This window comes from Papaver somniferum, chromosome 1, assembly GCF_003573695.1.
Source record: "Papaver somniferum cultivar HN1 chromosome 1, ASM357369v1, whole genome shotgun sequence".
Taxonomy (NCBI): domain Eukaryota; kingdom Viridiplantae; phylum Streptophyta; class Magnoliopsida; order Ranunculales; family Papaveraceae; genus Papaver; species Papaver somniferum.
Window position 1 is genome coordinate 242,974,159 of NC_039358.1, and position 6,000 is coordinate 242,980,158.

The following is a 6,000-nucleotide window of genomic DNA, read 5'->3' on the forward strand; positions in this document are numbered from 1 at the left end:
CAGAAGCATCACCGTCGGCAGCAGGAGATACTACTTTTGACACCCTGTTGTCAGGTAACCGAACACTGCCAGATGGAGCCCGGCCTGACGCATTTTGTAAATTAATATCATGTGGGACAGAAGCATTGGGATTATCACCTGAATTATTATAATAATCACCGAAGCTGCTACGTCCCCCACAATGACTCCCTCAATTTCTCCGCCACTAGGTGGCTTCATCACTCACCATTGATTTTCTTTCTGATGGGCTGCTGTAAGTAGCAGGGGGCCTTTACATTTGTGATGTGAGTGTGGCCCTGTGGGGAGGGCCAGCGGGGTATAAAGCATTTTCGAATAATCACCGTCAGATAAGACAATGCCGTTCAACCCATTTCGTGTAGTGGTCTCGCCTGCAATAGTCTTAGAAGTAACATCAGAAGAGACAAAAGTCTCTGACATATTCTGTTAACATATTACCTCACCTGATCATTTATCTTATTATAATAAAAAAATGGGTCTTTTTGGTGGTCATGTGCACCTGATAAGTCCAAAATACCCTTACATATCTTAGATATAGCTCATATCCTCCTGTCCGGATAATTTCGATGAAATTTTAACCTAAGAAAGACGAAAGAAAAAAAAAGCTCTCTTCCTTGCACAACATACCGCCGTCGTCATCGTAGCCAACACCACGATCACCATCACCATCACCATCACCATCGTAGCAGCAAAACGGACCACCACGGTTGCAGCAGCACCAACCAGCATAACTAGCAGTACAACCAAATAATGTTATTCTCAATCAAATTAGATTTCAATAATTATTACACCATCACCACCACCAGAACCAGATTCCAATAATCATTCCACCATCACCACCACCGGAACCAGCAACACCAACCTCTTCCGCCAGCACCCACTGTCATTAATCTCTACCCTAATCGTTATTTCAGGTCCATATTTTTCTCCAATTTCATTTTTTTAATTTTCAGTTCCGAATTCGAATATTGATTTTCCCAATCCTGAATTCGAATTATGATTTTCTCAATTTCAAGTGTTATATTACTCTGTGTTTCCAATTGGATCCCACTGTGTAAAATACAACTTCTTCTACATGAACTTCAAGTATTTGACGAAATATTCTAGTGAAAAAATTCTAAGTATATCAAACTGGGGGTTAAATGTTCACTTCAACATGTTCTACCGCTTAATTTTGTATATCAAACTGGGGGTTTTAAATCTAATGTTGCGATTGAATGATTGGTCAAGTTTATGGTTCTTACTGTTCTTCACATAAACGAGAAGTGGTTCTTCAAGATTTCAAATGCTGATGAAACTGTCAGTACACTAACATGCTGCATATTGGTTACAAACTGAATCATTTCAGTTCCTTTTTCAATTTTGGTATCTTGCTTACCAACATCAAATCAAATGAATATTCTGTGCTTCAGAGTAATCCTTCATTAACTTAATTAGTTAGCCTTGATGTAACTGTCTGTGTTCATAACACTGTATGGTTGTGTATTGTGACAGGGATCTGTTATAACTAAATCAACATGTTTTAAGATATTGACCTAAGGGAATAAAAAGGGCAATGGATATTGGTCCTTTTTATTAATCTCTTCTTCTTATTCCTCAGCATGGATTAAATGATATTGGTATATAAATCATTGCCATTTATTTGATTTGCCAGCGCTGCAAATTCAAATTGCTGCGAGAATTGTAGTGATTTTAGATTTTTAAGCACCCACAAAACTTAGTTGATTTTTTTGGTGGCTATAGCTGAGGGCAATGATTTATTTTTCTGTTGTGAATGGTAAGACTTATCAAGTATCGCAAAAATGAATTTGGTACTCCATCAAAATATGTCTCTAAAAATGGTATATATAAGTGTGGTTGGTGGTGAGGCATTGGCATTTCACTTATTTGCATGTTTCATTGAGAATTCACATAATTTCATTGACATTCTCATTGCTTTGATTTTATTAATTAATCATCGTACAACTAATGATTTTGTGGCTTTTTAAGGAACTGACTTTTTTAGCTTTAATGGATACGAGATACATCGAAGTTATTTAGAGAAAGAAAGAAATAGCCAGTGAAAGGTGGGATCTTTGAGATGGATCAATGGGGTTTATATAAACTTCTGAAATAGAGTGGTATATATATATAATGGAGCTAATATGTACACAAGTAGTCCTTAGCGTAAACACAAATAGACTACACACCTTATAATAAAAATACAAACACACACAAAGAAGAAAATTTTAGAGAGAGTGGTGAGAGGCAGGTGAATAAACTTAGAGAGAGTTTGAGAATAGAGAAAGGAGTCATGTATGTACGTATTCAACTTTTTGCAAGGTGACCCAGAACAACCTATCATTTCTCACTGACATTCAACTTTTGCCCAGCTTTGATGATTTCGGCGCCCCTTCACACAGCTATTCATAAAGGTTACCTTCTTACTAACAATGCGGTGTCATGAATTTTTCCTTCTTTTAGATTATTTTTAAAATTTAGTCATAATGTGGAACAAGGTAAAAGAAAGCAGTACTAGATTGCTATAAACAAGAAGAGAAGAGAATTCAAGCAAGAAGAGAAAGATAAGTTTTGTGTTTAATAATTTGATTGAGTAATAGATAGCTCTTACAAGACTTAATCTAGCCTTTATATAGGCTTGAAGAATAACTAAACAAGGAAACAGAAAACTAAAAGGAAATCTAAAAGAATCCTAAAAATAAGAAAGACTGAAACTAGGAAACCATGGAAGCCAAAACTCTAAGCGGAATCATCTGGAATTGTAGTATGCCCTGCATCAGTCCCCCCTTCTAGAGTAAAGCTCGTCCTCGAGTTGTCCAAACAAACCAGAAGTTCATTGTCACCATGAAACGTAAAAATCTCTTGAACATTAAATGTGTTGGAGATATTCCAATCATTTGGTAGATCAATAACATAAGCATTATCATTGATCTTCTTTAAAACCTTGAAAGGACCATATTTCTTCATCTTGGTTTTGTTATAAGTACCCACTGGAAATCTCTCTTTTCTTAGATGTATCATTACGAGCTCCCCTTCCTTGAAGGTTTTAAACCTCTTGTGTTTATCAGCATCCTCTTTATATTTAGAATTGGACTTCTCCAGTTTAGATTTTACTTCATTATGTAATTCAGTTGCTTTGTCTACAAAAAGTCGGCTGCAGTGTTTGTACTCTGTGTGGTGGGTAAGGCTACCAAATCAAGAGTATGATTAGGTACTTTAGAGTACACAATCTCAAATGGAGTTTTCCCAGTAGAACGATTCACAGAAGTGTTGAAAGCGAATTCCATATGTGGCAATAACACATCCCACTGCTTACAATTATCCAGGCACTTAGCTCTAATCAAATTCCCAAGTGATCTATTAACAACCTCAGTCTGTCCATCAGTTTGCGGATGTGAAGTTGTGCTGAATTGTAAAACTGTGCCTAAGCGCATCCATAAACTTTTCCAGAAATAACTCAAAAATTTGTATCTCTGTCAGAAGTGATAGACTTTGGAACCCCATGCAATCTTACTACTTCTTTAAAGAACAAAGAAGCAACATTAGAAGCGTCAGTTGATTTCTTACAAGCTACGAAGTGAGCCATTTTAGAGTAACGATCAACTACGACCATAACAGAATCATTACCTCTAGCAGTACGAGGTAAACCAAGTATAAAATCCATACTTATATCAACCCAAGGTGCATCAGGAACTGGTAAAGGAGTATACAACCCGGTATTTTGAATTGTACCCTTTGCTCTCTGACAGACCATGCATTTTTGTACGAACTTTTGTACATCACGTTTCAAAGATGGCCAGAAATATCTTTCTTCAATCAGGGCAATGGTTTTATCTCTCCCAAAATGACCACCAAGACCACTGCCATGTAATTCTCGCATAAGATGTAAACGTAAAGACCCTTGAGGAATACATAATCGATTCCCTTTAAAAAGAAAACCTTCTTGTATAAGAAAATCATCAACCCCATGAGTTTGAGAACTGCATTGATCCCATAGTTTGCCAAAATCTCATCTTCTGGATAAATGTCTTTGATATAGTCAAATGCATAACTCTCATTACGAATTGTTTAATAGATGACTTCTTCTACTTAAGGCATCACAACTTGATTCAATTTGCCACTTTTATGTCTCACGGAGAAAGTGTATTTGTTGAGTGTGGAAAGCCATCGATCATGCATTCTGTTAACTTTAGCAGAAGTATTCAAAAACTTCAAAGCATGGTTGTCAGTGTTGACAACAAATTCCCTATGTATAAGATAAGTATGCCACTGCTTAAGAGATTGAACAAGAGCCAATAACTCTAATTCATATGTAGACCATTTCTTTTGTGCATCTGAATTCTTCTCACTGTAATATGCAATTGGATGACCCTCCTGTGATAATACTGCACCAATACCAACAACAGATGCATCACAATCTATTTCAAAAGGCTTGTTGAAATTCGGAAGTGCAAGAATTGGTGCCGTACAAAGCTTTTCTTTAAGAAGAATAAAGCTTTTATCCATTGCTTCCGTCCACTCAAACTTCTCCTTCTTGAGACAGTCAGTCAAAGGTGCAGAAATAGAGCTAAAGTTCTTCACAAATCTTCGATAGAAAGAAGCCAAACCATGAAAACTACGAACATCACGAATAGAATAGAAGTAGGAACTGGCCAATCTTCAATTGCTTGAACTTTAGAAGGATCGACATGAATACCATCAGTAGAAATCACATATCCCAAAAATGTTACTGAAGAAGCCATGAAGGTACACTTCTTCAAATTAACATATAAAGAGTTGTCAGCAAGAACTTGAAACACTTGTGAAAGATGTTGGAGGTGTTCTGGCTCACTGCGACTAAAAATTAGTATGTCATCAAAATAGACAATAACAAATTTACTGAGAAAGGGTTGGAGAACCTGATTCATAAGTCGCATAAAAGTACTAGGTGCATTAGATAACCCAAATGGCATGACCAGCCATTCATATAAACCTTCACGTGTCTTGAATGTTTTTCCACTCATCTCCACCTCGAATGCGTATTTGGTGGTAACCACTGCGTAAATCCAACTTAGTAAAAATAATAGACCGACAGTAAATCAATCATATCATCAATACGCGGGATCGGAAATCTATAAGGAATGGTGATGCGATTTAATGCTCTGCAATCGATACACATCCTCCATCCATTGTCTTTTTTACTAACCAAGAAGGCAGGACTGGCACAAGGACTGTTGCTAGGTCGTATCAAACCCTTTGTAAGCAAATCATTTACCTGTCCCTGTAATATCTCATGCTCAGCAGGACTCAAGCGATAGTGTGCTTGGTTTGGTAAAGAGGCTCCAGGAATAAAATCGATGCAGTGTTGAATATTCCGTAAAGGAGGTAATGCAGTTGGTAGTTCATCTGGAAATAAAACATTATATTGAAATAATAAGGGCTTCACCTTTGCAGGCAACTCAATCATAGGCTTAGAATCTTCATGGGAATGTAAAGAATGTTGTGGGTGCAAAGAACGAATAACAGTGGCTACGACAGCATCAGTCTGCGCACAAGAGTTTGAAGTGGAATTGGATGGACTAAGAACCTTGGTTTTCCCATTATGAACAAAAGTGTAAGTATTCTCGAATCCATTGTGAACCGCGTGAAGATCGTATTGCCAAGGTCTGCCAAGAAGAAGATGGGTTGCCGTCATATTAATGACATCACATAGAACTGTGTCTTCATAACCCTCAAAAGAGAATGACACATAACACTGAAGAGTAATCTTCTGTGTGCTAGAGGCATTAACCCATCCTACAGTGTAAGGTTCTGGATGAGAAGTTACTGGTAGTTCAAGCTTCTTAACTACGTGATCAGCAATATAATTATCCACACTGCCACTATCAATTATCATCTTGCAGATTTTACCCCCAATATAACATCTGATTTAAAATACTGTGTCTCTGAGACTTGCATTGTTGAGTAAGAAATAATGGACGAATCATCCCAACAAACTCATCG